Here is a 14,445-nt window from a genome sequence, read left to right on the forward strand (position 1 = left end):
TGAAAAGCATGTAGTGCTTGCCTTGTTCTTACATCAGAAGAATTTTTCCTTTTGTCCATTTTATGCTTGTTTCCAAAGGCTTAAAATGAAAGCTTTGTTTCTGCAATAATGGCTTAGTGTAGGCTTACATTGTTGATCCCTGCAGTAGATGCAATGTAATCCACTTTGGTAATGTGAATTTTTAAACAATCATAGGCCTCTGCCATTAACCCTTCTCTACTAATGATAATACTCTCCAAAAACTACAAAGGAACTCCAGCCTAGCTTCACATTAGACTTGGAGCTCACTTAGCTGAATTTGCATTTCTTATTTTAGCAGCCTTGAATTGCTGAGCATATGTTGAACTTCATCAATACCAAAAGTAGAATAGGCGATTGTGAAACTAATGTTCAAGTGCAAGCATTCAAACACAAACAAGGGAAACGAGAAGAAAACAATGATGGAATGAATCAAAAGTGCTTTCCAGTCCAAAATTCTCTTGAAGGGGCTTCAACTGCTGTTGCTTTTTGCAGTATTTCTTAACTTGACCTGTTGCTTTGCCGAGTTCATTGTAGTGCAAATGTCTCAAATAAAGCTGTACATGAGTCATTTTTTTTCTTCCTCAGTTCAGGCTACTTGGATAATAGCTCACTTTGAACACAAGCAAGGGAACCTATTGAATGTTTCCTGCATAAAGCCTATGTAGCTCTGCTCAGCAGCTCGACATGTTTCTTTAGGAGAGAGAAATGGTAAATTAGTTAGAGTAATTTTATTCCATGACATATTTCCAAACTAACTTGGAGAACACGTTTGCACTTAGGGTTTGGATTCTACTACGGGGACTTAGAGAAGGTTTCCTGTTTTTTGCTAAGTAACATGTATGGTGGAAGGCAAAATGAAGGTGATCTTTAGGGATTTTTTAGGCACTGAAAGCTTTACCTAAGGTACTGAGGACTTTGCTGCAATTCATATTGAAGCTGCAGTACTGTATGCCTTGGGGCTGTGGATTTAATAAACAAAAGATCTGTCACCAGGCTTGGTTCACAGTAGGGGGTAGATGTAATTATATACTTTAAAGGGGAAAAGACTGTTATTATTATTTTACATTTATTGAGTGCCAACATTTTGCAATGTGCTGTACCTAACATAGAATTAGACACAGTCCTTGCCCAGTGGACTATCTATTTAAATTAGACACAATCTAAATATTTCTCTTAAAGAGTTCCTGTGTTTTCAAATTTGTTACTCAATGCATTGTACAAGTGCAGAAGTATTGTACTTACAGATGTGATTTAAATCTATAAAGGCTTTCTCAGACAGGTGGTAAAATAAGATGTGATTATTAGAGTGGAAAATTGCTCATGTTTTTCAGGTCTTCAGCTTTAACAGTTCATCATAGATCTTACATGAAATGGGAAGAGAAGTAGGTATTAAATTTGGAAAATGATTGATCTATTATTTTGATTTTTACTTAAAAAATTGCATTTAGCAGTAGTAACACTGCATTTTTTTCTTAACTAGGTTTTGCATTATAATTATTTGTGTGTTTTTTAATTCTTTCTAGTCTGGAATTCCATAGTGGTCAGATCACACTGTCTGGCAAATGCATACCCCCTAATGGGCACTCACGAAAAATTGTTGAAGAAATGAGTATGAGGTGTTTGTAGAGGGATTTCTCCATTTTCTTAGGATTCTGTTTGCAAATTTCTGAATCTGCAGTTTTAGAGGGGCACAATACTCAGCTGGCTTTGAGCCAGTGCTAATGAAGAAAATAATAATGTGAAGCCAGAAATCTTCCTGGGAATACCTTTGAAGAGCCCTGGCTTGGAACATCTTCTTTCTAATAGAGATGTTTCTTGTCTCTCAGCAAGACCTAGGCGTGGTAGGGCCCTGAGAGTTCTTAGAGCTGTCTGGATCCCCACCAGTGATCAAAGGACCTTTTCACACCAGATGACCAATTTTAAGGGATATAGTCAGTGAGCACTGTAGTCAGCTTACTGTTTTGTTATGTAGACACACACAGTTCCCATCCAGTCTCTTATAAATCAAGGTATTGTTAGAGGGAAATGTGCAGATAAACATAGTTTGACAAGTTTGTGTATTTATGCATTTGTTTTGTGTACTATGACTATTTTATACCAAGTCTTCTGTACTTCTAGCTCTAGTATGTTCATTAAGTTCCCTCTTTGTCTCACACTGTGAAGATCAATTTTGAGAGCAGAACTGCTGCTATTCACCAAGAAAACAGAAAGGAGGTGCCATGGTATCTAGCAGAATCAGTTAGACTTGACTTTGAATATCTGGATGGACATTTATATTGTATAACTCAATTTATAACAATTTTCAAGGTCCCTGGCTCCTCAGATATAATAAAATGGTAGTAATGATTGTACTAATTCTTAGAATGTATATAAAATTAATTTAAATTACTTTGAACATTAACTACAAAACATTTACTATTATTATGAGTAGTAATCTAATTTGTAGTGACATCATCAAGCACAAATATTGAAATGCCTATGCACACATATGCGTTATCTTAAAACACAAAATATGGGTATTCAGAGCATCTTGATGAACAGTTATCATTGTGACCCACAGAAATGTAAGAGTAAAGCCGAGGGAATGCGGGGGTGGCCCCCTTCGGTGAGGAGCACATCCCTCTGTGCCTTCTCGTGAAGCCTCAGCCTGCTCTGCGTGGGTTATGACTGTTTCTCTTGTACTTGTTCTTCCAGTGTCCTCCTTCCTTAAGTCACCTTCTCACTCCTCTAAGCTCTTATCTTTTTCAAATGAAGCCTCGACCTCCCCCTCTCCGTGTTCCCACTTCCTACTTTGGTGAGAATCTGACCTCACTTCCTGAAATATTTCTTCTAGTTTCTCAAAACATTATTTTAATCTAGCCCTTTGTCCCTGCCTTCCGTTTCAGTGTATAGAGTTTCTATAATGCTCTGATTGCATCTTATCCACCATATTGTTTGTTTCTCCTTTTGCATCTTTTCATATCTTCAGGGATTCCCTTTCCTACATGTCTTTTCCTGTTTGCCCTCAAGATTTCCTTGATCCACTTGACTTCTATTTAATCATCACAAACTGACTTCCCTCCCTGCCTCTTGCCTGCGATTGTGTTCCAAAAACACATTTGTCATGGTCTTATCACCAAATCTGATGGTCTTGTCATCATGTAATTTTCCTCCCCCTCAGTTCCTCCTTTCCTCATCCTTGCTTTTGCTTTTTTCCTTGGTTAATTTAGCTTTTACAAACCTGACTATTTCTTCCTAGACCTAATTTATATCTTACTAACTTGCCTCCTCTGAAATGGAATCTTGTAATATTTATATAACAATACTACTGTTTCTTTAAGAGTCGTCAGCATCATTTTTTAAAATCATTATAATTCTTGTCATATGCACCAAAATAAGCTCAAGGGAAAGAAAGTCAATGTCTAATCCTTATTTCAATTCCCCTTAGTGTCTAGCAGAAGGCTTCTTTATAGTTTTGGATGATGAATTTCCAGGTCATCTCAGACTAATGGTATTGAACTTTCTGGGCTCTTTATTATTCCATGTCAATATAACTTTACTTTCTAACCACCAAATCTTAGGGACACTACCTTTATAAAAGGAGTGTTCTCCATCATTGAACTGAGTAAGTACCTTGTTAAAGATGCTTCAGTTTGCAAAGTACATTAACAAAAATATGTCATTAGTTCATAAAAATACTGTGGCATATGTGCTTTTACAGTCTCTGTTTGGCATTAAAAAAGGAATAAAAATTGTCATACTTAAAATTGTTGTCTGTGAAATGGAAATACTGTGGAGATTAAGGGGAAATTTGCTTCCCAGATAAAGATACTAAAAATTGATGTACTTTTTTTGTAGATCTCAGCTTAAAAATGTTTTGGGACCTTGGATTTATAGAGTGTTTATCTGTATCAAAATTCTGACATTTAGCTTTTTAGGCACGAGTAACCCAGGCTTTTCATTTAAATACAGTTAAAGAGAATAATATACATGAAGAAAAGAATGAATTCTGTCTTTGGATAAGACATTTACATTTTTAAGGGATGGAAACAATTATCAGAATAAATGCTTGTATGCATAAACATGCATATTTAAAATTAATACAGTTAGCCATGTAAGTTGAATAAACTGGATTTGAAACACTTTTTTCAGATGTTAGGGCAAATACACATCAGTGTATTTTAAATCTTACTTAGTTTTAGTTTTACTTACTGATAGTTTAAATATTACTTACTTTTTTTTCTGATTTTTTGTATTTCCAAAGTGAGGATCAGACTAATCCTGTATAAAACAGACTGTACAAGAATTTAGCCAAAACTGGACTTGCCCTTACTGTCTATGGAGGAAGGACTATTCCATTCTCTTTCAGTTAGCTGTAAACATTATTTGGCTGTGCAGAGTCCACCCCTATTGCAGGAAAAATAAGTAGACCAAATCATTTACTGGCTAAAATAAAATATCACTTAAAGAATTACCTTAGAATCATCTACTGTTTGTTAATTTTTCCTCTTTAATTCTTCCCATGTGTCTTGCACTGTACATTGCTTATATAATTTGCTTACTTTGTATTTACTGAGTCATTTAATTATGGCCAAAACAATATTTTTATTTGGAAGTTTATGATATGACTGAGAAGGAATTTATAGAACTTCTGATTAATGACAGTTGAAATATGTGAGGTGAAAGCATTACACACTTAAAGAGGGGGAAAAAATAATAAGATTTTGAACAGTTGTGGAGGAAAATGAAAAGCAGTTAAGAGCATAAGAGTAGTGCATCACAGCTTGCTAAAATGTGTCTAAATTCTGCAAGTCATCACCGTGAGCCAGACTGAGGAACAAAGCAGGGCACTTGCAAATGTTCTTGGAGTAGAATCTCTGGAGTCACGACCAAGACTCTCCATTGTGGCTTTGCTATTCTCCTTTAGTGTGGTGTATTGGTGAGGGCCATTTCCCTGTGCTCCTTCCTAATGGTCTTAAAGCAGATCATGTGTTTATGGGATTGGTTCTGTCTGCAGATGGGGGACAGGAGGATGGGGAGGAAAGGGGAAGTAACACTTACTAAGATGTGATATGAATATGCACCAATTCCTTGAAATGAATGCAGTTATTTATCACAAACATATACTAAAAAAAAAAAACTTCAAGAAAGTTAAGTAAAAAATAACAGAGCAAAAAGACAAAAAGTTACAATGCCTACTCCATTTTATAGAAAAACCACATCTTCTTTATCCAGTCTCTAGTTGATGGGCAATTATTGGGCTGTTTCCAAGTTTTAGCTATTCCAAACTGTGTTGCTATAAACATGGGTTTGCATATATTGCTGTGGTATGATTATTTTAATTTTTTTTGTAAAGATACACAACAGAGGGATAGCTGGGTCAAATGGGACCTCTAATCCTACTTCTTTGAGGTATCTCCATACTGATTTCCACAGTGGTTGCACCAGTCTGCACTCCCACCATCAATGGAGAAGGGTTCCTTTCTCCCCACAACCCCTCCAGCACACTACTCAGTCATAAAGAATGAGAAGCTAGAGACATTTATAGCTAAATGGATGCATACTGAGGCCATACTCTTAAGTGAAATAAATAGGACACACGTGTAAATACCGAATAGTTTGTCTGATGTGAAAAACAAAATGTAAATAAGGTTCAAATTGTATAATTGATAATGTAAAATAGGAAGAAAAGGGCAAAGGGATTAGGAGAAGTGGGAAGGGTAGGGAAAAAGAAAGAAGAGAAAAGGAAAAAATATGAGATAAAGAAATAACGGAAACAAAGTCTTTGTAACTGGGGAAGGAGGGAAAGGGAGGGGATGGGAATAGGGAAAAAATAAGAACCAAGATACATCATGTAAAGGCACATGAGCCCAATGATGAACATAACTGTATTGTATACCAAAAATCTACCAATAAACTTAATGAAAAAAAAAGTCATAACTCCTAAAATAGTCCCAAAAGCAGAATCGGGAATTGAAAAAATAGTATTAAACCAGACAGACTTTTTTCTTTCTGTCAACTCTTTTGACTTTCTTCTTTTACCCCTCCCTTTGCATTAGTCAGATTTCAGTCACTATGACAAAATACCTGAGGTAAGCCAACTTAAAAAGAAGAAAGGTTTATTTTGAGTCATGTCTTCAGATGTTACATTGTATGGTTGTTTGAGACTGTTGTTTTGGGACCTATGGTGATGCAGTTTGTTGGGGGAAGTGAGTGGCAGAGGAAGCTTGTTCACCTCTTGGAAGACTGGAAGCAAACAGAGAGGAAGAGCAGGAGTCTCAATATCTCCTTCATGGGTCACCCACTTTCCTTGAACTACGAATTATTCTGTGAAGGCCCTGCTGTCTCCTAGTCATGCCCCAGGCAAGGAAAAGAGCTTTTGACACAAGTACTCTTGGCCAACAATCCAGATCCGAACTGCAGCACTTTCTCCTTTTCTCTTTTGCTCTTTTCTCCCCAAGCTCTGTTTCCCTCCTAAATTCTTTGTCCCTTCTGTTTTCCTTATCCCTATGCCTTTCTCTTTCACTATTAGAAAGGAGATGCAGTGGTAAAGGTGACTTTCAGTTTGCTGTCATGTTTATCTCACTTCTGTTTAGGAGAACAGGATACTCACCAAGAGTGCTACAGAACGGTGCTCTGGGAAACAGTTTCTTATAGAACAGCTTTCTTCTGATAACCATTCTGATCCCATCCCCTGTAGAAAATGGTATGGGTCATTAAATACTTAATCCTATTTGTCAAGTTAGGTTTGGCAAATGTCCTTCAAACAAGGTATCTGCCACACCATTCATTCTTTCAATTTTTTTACACGAGACTCCAAAAATAAAGAATACCTGCATCATACGCCATGACATAAATATAACCAGATAGTTTATCTTCAAGTTAGTTGAAGTCTCTTAAAAGAAGTAACACTAAGTACAACATTTACAGTTTTGTATCTTTCTATGGAAGACAATTCAATTTATCCAGTTCTCTTTATCAGATTGCCAAAATGGAGCCAACCTATAGTGGTGAAAGAATGTTTAAAAATTGTGTATGACCTAATATTTATCCCTTGCTTTATTGAAGTTTGCTTTTAAAAACCTCCCTGACTAGAACTTTTGAATTTTATAAATTTGCAGTAAAGGATGCCATTGCTTCATTCTATCTGCTGTTCAGTATCTTTTGCTTAAATATCAAAACAATAAATTCTGCTTAAAGTTCAAAGCTAGAAAGTAAAGATACTAGTACTTACATGTGTCTGTAATTTTTTTTTTTTTTTTTGGTGGCAGGGATCGAACTCAGGACCTTGCACTTGCAAGGCAGGCATAGGCACCACTGGACTAAATCCCTGACCCTATAGTTGTCTGTAATTTTATACATAAATATGTGCTTCACTGCAGAATAAACAAAGGAAAGAAATCCATCTTGCACAATTTACTGTTGAATGGCCATGGCTTTTCTTAGTTAAGAGTCCCTGATATACGCTTACTCACTCTCGCTATTTTAAAATTCTTATGATTTTACTCTATCTGTGCCCTTCAAAAAATCTGTTTTGGAAGTAGCTGGAGTATAAATAGTATTAAAAAATAAACTGCATATTCTGACATTTACAGTTGTCAGGATATTTTCATCTTAAGGATGATTTGGTCTAAAAGTGAAATTATTAGCTATTTCTCTAACACTTTTTGACTAATTTTGATTATCACACAGCCCTCCTCAGAATCGTGTTTTTTGTTTTGTTGTTTTTCTTCTCATCAAAACATTTCTCTCTACCTAAAAGTGTATGACTAAAGCTTAGTACGTGAAACTGATGTTTTGAAAGGCATTTAACTTCCCTGATTCCTATCTCAGGCCCGAAATGTTATCAGTTGGGCCAACTCCAGTGTGGATTTCTGTACCCCAGTAAGCATAGCTACATTCTACTCTTTCCAACTGAATTTCAACACATATATATGTATTTTTCTACTTGCTTTTCAACCATTCCTTTTCTGTCTTGTCTTTCAAAGCCTGGCTTATGCCTAACCTCCTTTGGTAAGATGTACTTAATGAACTCTAAGTGACTCTTACTCTTGGGATTACTACCAGATTTTACCCAATTAATTTGCCTTTTTTGGATGACGTACTGAATGCATTCTGAAACTGGTTTTTTGTTTGTTTTTTAAAGTCCATAAATGAGTTCTGGTGGCCTTGTAAGAAAATTGCACAGCTGTTTTTCTGACTGGGTTTTCTGTTCCTAGTTGTATCCTTCCTAAAACCAAGGGATTAAATGTTCTGTGTGGTGAAGGAGTGTTCGGGAAGTGGCTCCTGGACACTCAAATGGAAGCATAGAATATTAAATATTTGTCATTCAACAGACATTTTATTAGTAAGTAACATACATTTTAATCTTGGAATGGGGAAACACAGTTTTTTGATATAATTGTGCATTGCAGTATCCCATAAAGCACATTTCTCAGCTAGTTTTTTGTCTTCTTCCCATCACTCATATTCTTTCCTGACTAGTTGAGGCATATGGTTGCAGTTATCAACTACTTGCAGAAGGCCTGCAGAGCTACAGCTTTTTTCTGGCTTCTCTAATGAAGCCAGTTCCTAAGAGCAACATTTGTCAGATTATTTTATTGTATTGCAACATTCAACATGGCAGAGTTCTGGCTAATTGGCAGTGATATCTTTTCACCTCCAACTATTTCTTTTCTAGGAAGGTAAATTACTTTGATTATAAAATGGAACAGCACAATCCAGTGTAAATGTGTTTAGTCATATAGTAGCCATAGCTACACTGAGGGAAATCTTATAAATAAATAAAGAAAAATTCTGAAAAAGGTGGTTATAGAAATGAATAAATCCAGGTTATATTTATTACCTATAATACTGAAGATAACATTAAATACTTGAGTTTTTATCCTCCTTGTCAACCACTATTTGTAATTACTGGATTTACAGTTTATAGACAGACTTGCTAAACTGCCTTAATATTAAAATGCATTTCTTTCATTCCACTGGAAAACTCTTTCATTGTGTTTAAGTAATAAAATGTAAGAAAAATTGTTATAATGGAAATTTAAATAATAAATAACAAATATAATTTTTACTTAAAAGCTTACAGTTAAAATCACACAGCATTTGTAGACCATAGCCTACCTGACTAATTCACATCATCTGTCATATCTGAATTACAGCACTCTCTCTGGTTTTCTCTGGTTCCTCTCCCAGTCTAAGCTGACTTGACTGCACATGTACAAAACAATGTTTAAAATTTTCCCGGACCCTGACGGTAGCAGGCATGGAACAACAATTTCCAAGTAAAAATTATGGATTATAACCAACTCTACCCGCTGATGATACTATTATTTTTTGTTTGTTTGTTTGTTTGTTACTGTTGTTGTACTTTATCTACTCTGAGAAATATATCGGTTGCTTTTCTGAAAGACTTTTCTTGATTTGCTTGCTTTCTTTATAACTTTGCCTAATTCTTCAGCTTCTGTAATTTTTGGTTTCTTTTTCCTCTTTCATTTCCTTTTCCTGCTTAACTTTTTGTCATTTTTCTCCCCTTTTAAAGTTTGTTGTAGCACTCCTGTATAAACTTTCTTGCTTTACACTTCTGTTACTATAGTTTTGTCACTATTGGCTACAAAGAGCCAGTTGAATTATCACTAAATACTGTATCACTCCATTAATCAGTATAGGACAAAGAGTAGGTCGCATTGTCTAGAAGACCTTCACAAAGGAAGGAGATTTTCTTCCTAACAACTTCGGTCATCAGTGTTCCAGAGACAGCACCACAAAGCTCAAAGCAGAAAGACCTTTCCTGCATAGAACTCTTCAAATATTCCATGATATCTTAAATATAATTATGTGAAATATGAATTTAAAACAGTGCATTGGGTAATTATGATATAGATAGTGTTGAAATAACACTTTTATAAATTATTTCTCACTAATAATATGACATCAGTTTTGATTTTGTAAAAGAAGTTCTTTTAATTTGAGTCATATCTTAAAAGAGAAAAATAACTTGTTGATTCACAGGATGTTTGCAAAAAGAACTAATTAATGGCTTGAAAGTGTCTAGAAAATGTAAAGTGTCATATATAATAATTATACAGTCTTGCAGAGTAGTTATTTATATTTATTGGCATATGCTCACTAGCTATAATTTTTCAAGAATTCATTTTGGAACTTCTTTGATTTGGGAAGTGTATTTTCTTCATATCTTAAGAGTACTGATGTGGGACATCATGTACAGAACTGAAGATTAATTTATATTTACATTTAAATCGTTTCGATGAAGAACTCCAAAGAATTAGACCCCTCACTTTTAAAGACCCAGTTAAAAAATGATCACCTGAAATGATTAACTACTTATTATTTGTATGTATCAGATGAAGACATACAAACAGCCTGTAAGTACATGAAATAATATTCAGCATTGTTGGCCATTCAAGAGGTGCAAATTAAAACAACGCTGAGATTCCCTCTCACTCCAAAAAGAATGGCTATATCAATAAATCAACTGATAACAAATGCTGGTGAGGCTATGGAGAGAAAGGAACCAATATCCATTGTTGTCGGACTGTAAACTGATACAATCACTATGAAAATCATATGAAAATTCCTCAAAAAGCAAAGTAGACATCCCATTTGACCTCGTTTTTTCTCTTTTAGGTATCTTCCCCAAAGAGTTAATGACATCATACCACAATGGAGTGTGCACACCCATGTTTATAGCAGTGCCGTCCTTAATACCTAAATCCTGGAAACAGCCTATATGTCCATCAACAGATGAATAGATTAAAAATGTAGTGCTTATAGACAACAGAGAATTACTCTGCCATAAAGAAGGGAATATGAGTCATTTGTAGAAAAATTGATGTACATTGATATATATATATATATATATATATATAGACATTTATATAGATACACTAAAAAACAGAAAATAGGAAAAAAGAGAGAGAATTGCAATTCAGCACGGTTAATATATCTAAAAGTTTACCTTGACTTACTACAATTGTCTTACATGTTTTATATGTTCTTTGGCCTATTAGTCGGTTTTTCAGTCTGTATATATGATAATTAACTTTGTATGGTGTTATAAATAAATGAATCTATAAATCTTATAAATAAATGCAAAATAAAAGGACAATGAAAGAATGCTGGGCAGAAGGGAGTTAAATGTGTCAGGTACGTGTACCAAATCCATGCAGTGAATGTAATTTTTATGTACTGTAAACGTGGACTAATAAAAGTTAAAAAAATCACTTAGAAGTTAAAATTTAAAACCATGACCTCATGAGCCTAGAAGAATCTTGCAGGTCATGCTGACAACAAAAAAGAAGTCCTAAAACACATGTAAATTACACTGTGCAGCCCAGAGTGACTCCTGTGCTTATGTGAAAATTTGGTATCTAGTTGCAGCTGTCTTTAAAGTAAGCCCAAGGTGTAGGGGAAGGAAGTGGGAAAGGTAGGGGAAAGGAAATAAGGGAAAAGAAAAAATCGGAGAAAATGGAAATAAGGTTTTTGTAAATAGGGAAGGGAGTGAAGGAGGGCAGGGGCATTGTGAAAAAAGGAGAACCAAGACCTGTCATGTGAAGGTACAAGATCCCAATGACGACTGTACCTGTACTGTAGACCTAAAAGTACCAATTAACTCAATGAGAAACATAAAATAAAGTAAGCCCAGTGAAAACACAAAAATAAAAATAAAAATGTGGTGTGGACCATTGCATTCTTAGGTATAAGACAATGCCCTCTTTCACTGAGGAGGGACAAATGGCCCTGTTGGAAAGTGCTTTTTGCCAAAAGTACTATGACAGGTCCTGTTTGCTTCCTTGTTAGTCTTTTATGATACCAGGGCATTTCATGCTTTCAATTTTTATGATTGATGGGTTCTCCCTGTATTGCTTAGGCTGTTCTTGAAATTTTTGGACCAAGCTATGTTTCTGGTTCAGCCTCCCCAAGTAGCTGGGACTGAAGCTGTGTACCACTGTGCATGGTTTGGCATTATTTTTAATGCATGATATTTTTACCAAAATTTTCGGTATGGATTTTTATATATTTTTATGAGAAAGATGTTAAAGGAAAAATTATTATGGCATCTGGAAAAAAATGTCTTATTTAGAAGGAAAGGAAGTTGTTTTAGAAAATGGCACTTCTTAGATATATAACTAATGAGATACATTTTACAAGGCTTGCTATAAATGCCATTTATTTACTAAAGCGGAATTGAACTTTGCATTCATCCTGAGAAAGATAAATTAAATATTCCATAATATTATTAATTTCAAAGCCAATTTTGATAATTTTTTTTCAAAAGTAACCACAGCTAGATATAGTTCACATCCTTTGACTATTACAATAACAGTCACTATGCTAAGGATTTTTCATGAATTCACTCATTTAAGTCTTTTTGCATCAGTCCTTGCCACCAGATTCTTTTTTTAAATAAGAGCTTTATGAAGTATAATTTGCAAGTCACAAACTGAACCTTTTAGAGTATTCTTTTAGTATATGCATATTCATTAGTTTAATATATTCATAAAGTTGTGCCGCTACCAGCCAAATCTACTTTTAAAATATTTCCATCCTCCCTAAAAAGAAACGCAGTACACATTGGAAGTCATTCTCATTCTCTTGATTTCCATGTTCTTGGCAACCACTCTCTGTCTCCACGTACGTATCAGTTCTGAACATTTTGTGTCAGTGGGATCAAGCGTTATGTGGTCTCTTGTGACTGGCTTCTTTCCTTTCTGTATCTTCAGTGTTTCTTCGCGGTACACTATGTATCCGTGTGTTCCTCATTTTTTGCAGCACAATGATATTCCATTATATGGGTATACTGTATTTTGTTTATCCATTCACCAGTGATAAACATGCAAAAATTTTTTTGGCTCCTAAGAATTTCACTGCCATGAAGATTAATGGAGAAGTCTTGTGTTGAAGAACGATTCTTATAAGCATACGCAGAAATGGAATTGCTGAGTCATATAATAGTGTTTGTTCAACGTTTTGAAAAACTTCCAAACTATGGCCCAAACAGGTCATGATATTTTTATAGTCTTACCACCAATCTCAGAGTGTTCCAAATCACCAGTGTTCTTGTAAACACTTTTATTTTCTTTTTATTTTAACCATCTTTCTTTGTACAAAGTGGTATATCACTGTGGGTTTGATTTTTATTTTTCTACTTTTGATATTGAACATCTTTCATGTATTTATTTGCTTGTCTTTGGATAAATGTCTATGAAAAATTTTATCCATTTCTCAGTTGAACTGTTTGTCTTTCATTGTTGATTTGTGAGAGTTCTTTATGTAATACAAGCGTGTGTTCTCCGAAAGTTGATTCTGAAAATATTTGCCTTTCTTTTTCATACTTTTTAAATAAGTAATGAAATTTCAGGGACAAGTGCAGCACCATTCCAGAAGTGGTACTACAGGTTTCTGTTTAATATATTTATAGACAGAAAAGGAGTTATGTAGTGTAAATCAGGGTTTTGTGTGAATAGTGTTTTCAATATGAAATAAATTGTCTCTGGAATATTTGTTAAAACAATAGTTTCTAGTTTTCTTGATAATTTTGATATTTTAAAAATACTTATCAGTTTGCAGTTACACGATTCTGAAAGTCTTGAGATCTCTCCCAAAGCGTCTTGTCCAATAGCTGCACATTTTTGGAAATGCCTCATAGAGCAACTCTGTGGTTTTCCTTTGTTCACAGGTCTTATTCTTAGGTCTGTGTGAAAGTGCTACAAGACAGCAAAAAGTATGGAAGACATATGATTGTTTCTTTAGCCTCAGATATTTATGTATCCTAGACCCGGACTATTTCTCTGTGTGTTAGCTTAGAGAATGAATATGAACGTCCACATGTTTAGAGAAGTTGTCAAAGCAAGGCAGATATGTCTATCCCAAAAGCTCCTAAAGTGCTGGATGAAATTTGAATCTGAGATTCCAGTTTTGAAGGTGTCATCAGTTTGTCCATAATTCAAGTGGAGACAAAAGAATTGTGGCAAGGCACATAGGATGAGTGGAGTAAATATCAGTTCTTTTAAAAAGGGCTACCTTGAGGGCCAGGGATTTAGCTCAGCGGTTCAGTGGCCTGCCTTACAAGCACAAGGACCCGAGTTCAATCCCCGGTACCAAAAAAAAGCGGGGGGGGGGGGTATCTTGAATGACTTGGATGAATATTGGAGGAATTACATGTGAAATTCTTTAAATAAAAATTTATTTCCTTAAAAATAATGATGTGAGTTCTTTTTGTGATTTATAAATCATTTAATTTGAAACAATCAGAATATATACAGACTATCCTGAAAATATCTATTTAAAACAAAGTTTTTGTAAATTCAGAAGGGTGGAGGAAGTGAAGGGAGGGCAAGGGAATGGGGAAAACCAAAATATATTATGTAAAGGTACAAGATCCCAATGATGAATGTAAATGTACTGTATACCTAAACTGTACCA

At 34.9% G+C, this 14,445-nt stretch overlaps 1 protein-coding gene and 1 non-coding gene across 8 annotated transcripts in view; both read left to right on the top strand.

Moving 5' to 3' along the window:
• Slit2 (slit guidance ligand 2) overlaps positions 1 to 14,445 on the top strand; it is a 338,504-nt gene that overhangs the window by 63,145 nt on the left and 260,914 nt on the right. The window lies entirely within an intron of this gene.
• On the top strand, positions 13,609 to 13,740 carry LOC117284267. The gene has a single exon (XR_004515356.1). It is a non-coding gene; the product is annotated as a small nucleolar RNA SNORA18 (small nucleolar RNA).

This window comes from Fukomys damarensis, unplaced genomic scaffold, assembly GCF_012274545.1.
Source record: "Fukomys damarensis isolate Sample0158 unplaced genomic scaffold, DMR_v1.0_HiC HiC_scaffold_35, whole genome shotgun sequence".
Lineage (NCBI taxonomy): Eukaryota > Metazoa > Chordata > Mammalia > Rodentia > Bathyergidae > Fukomys > Fukomys damarensis.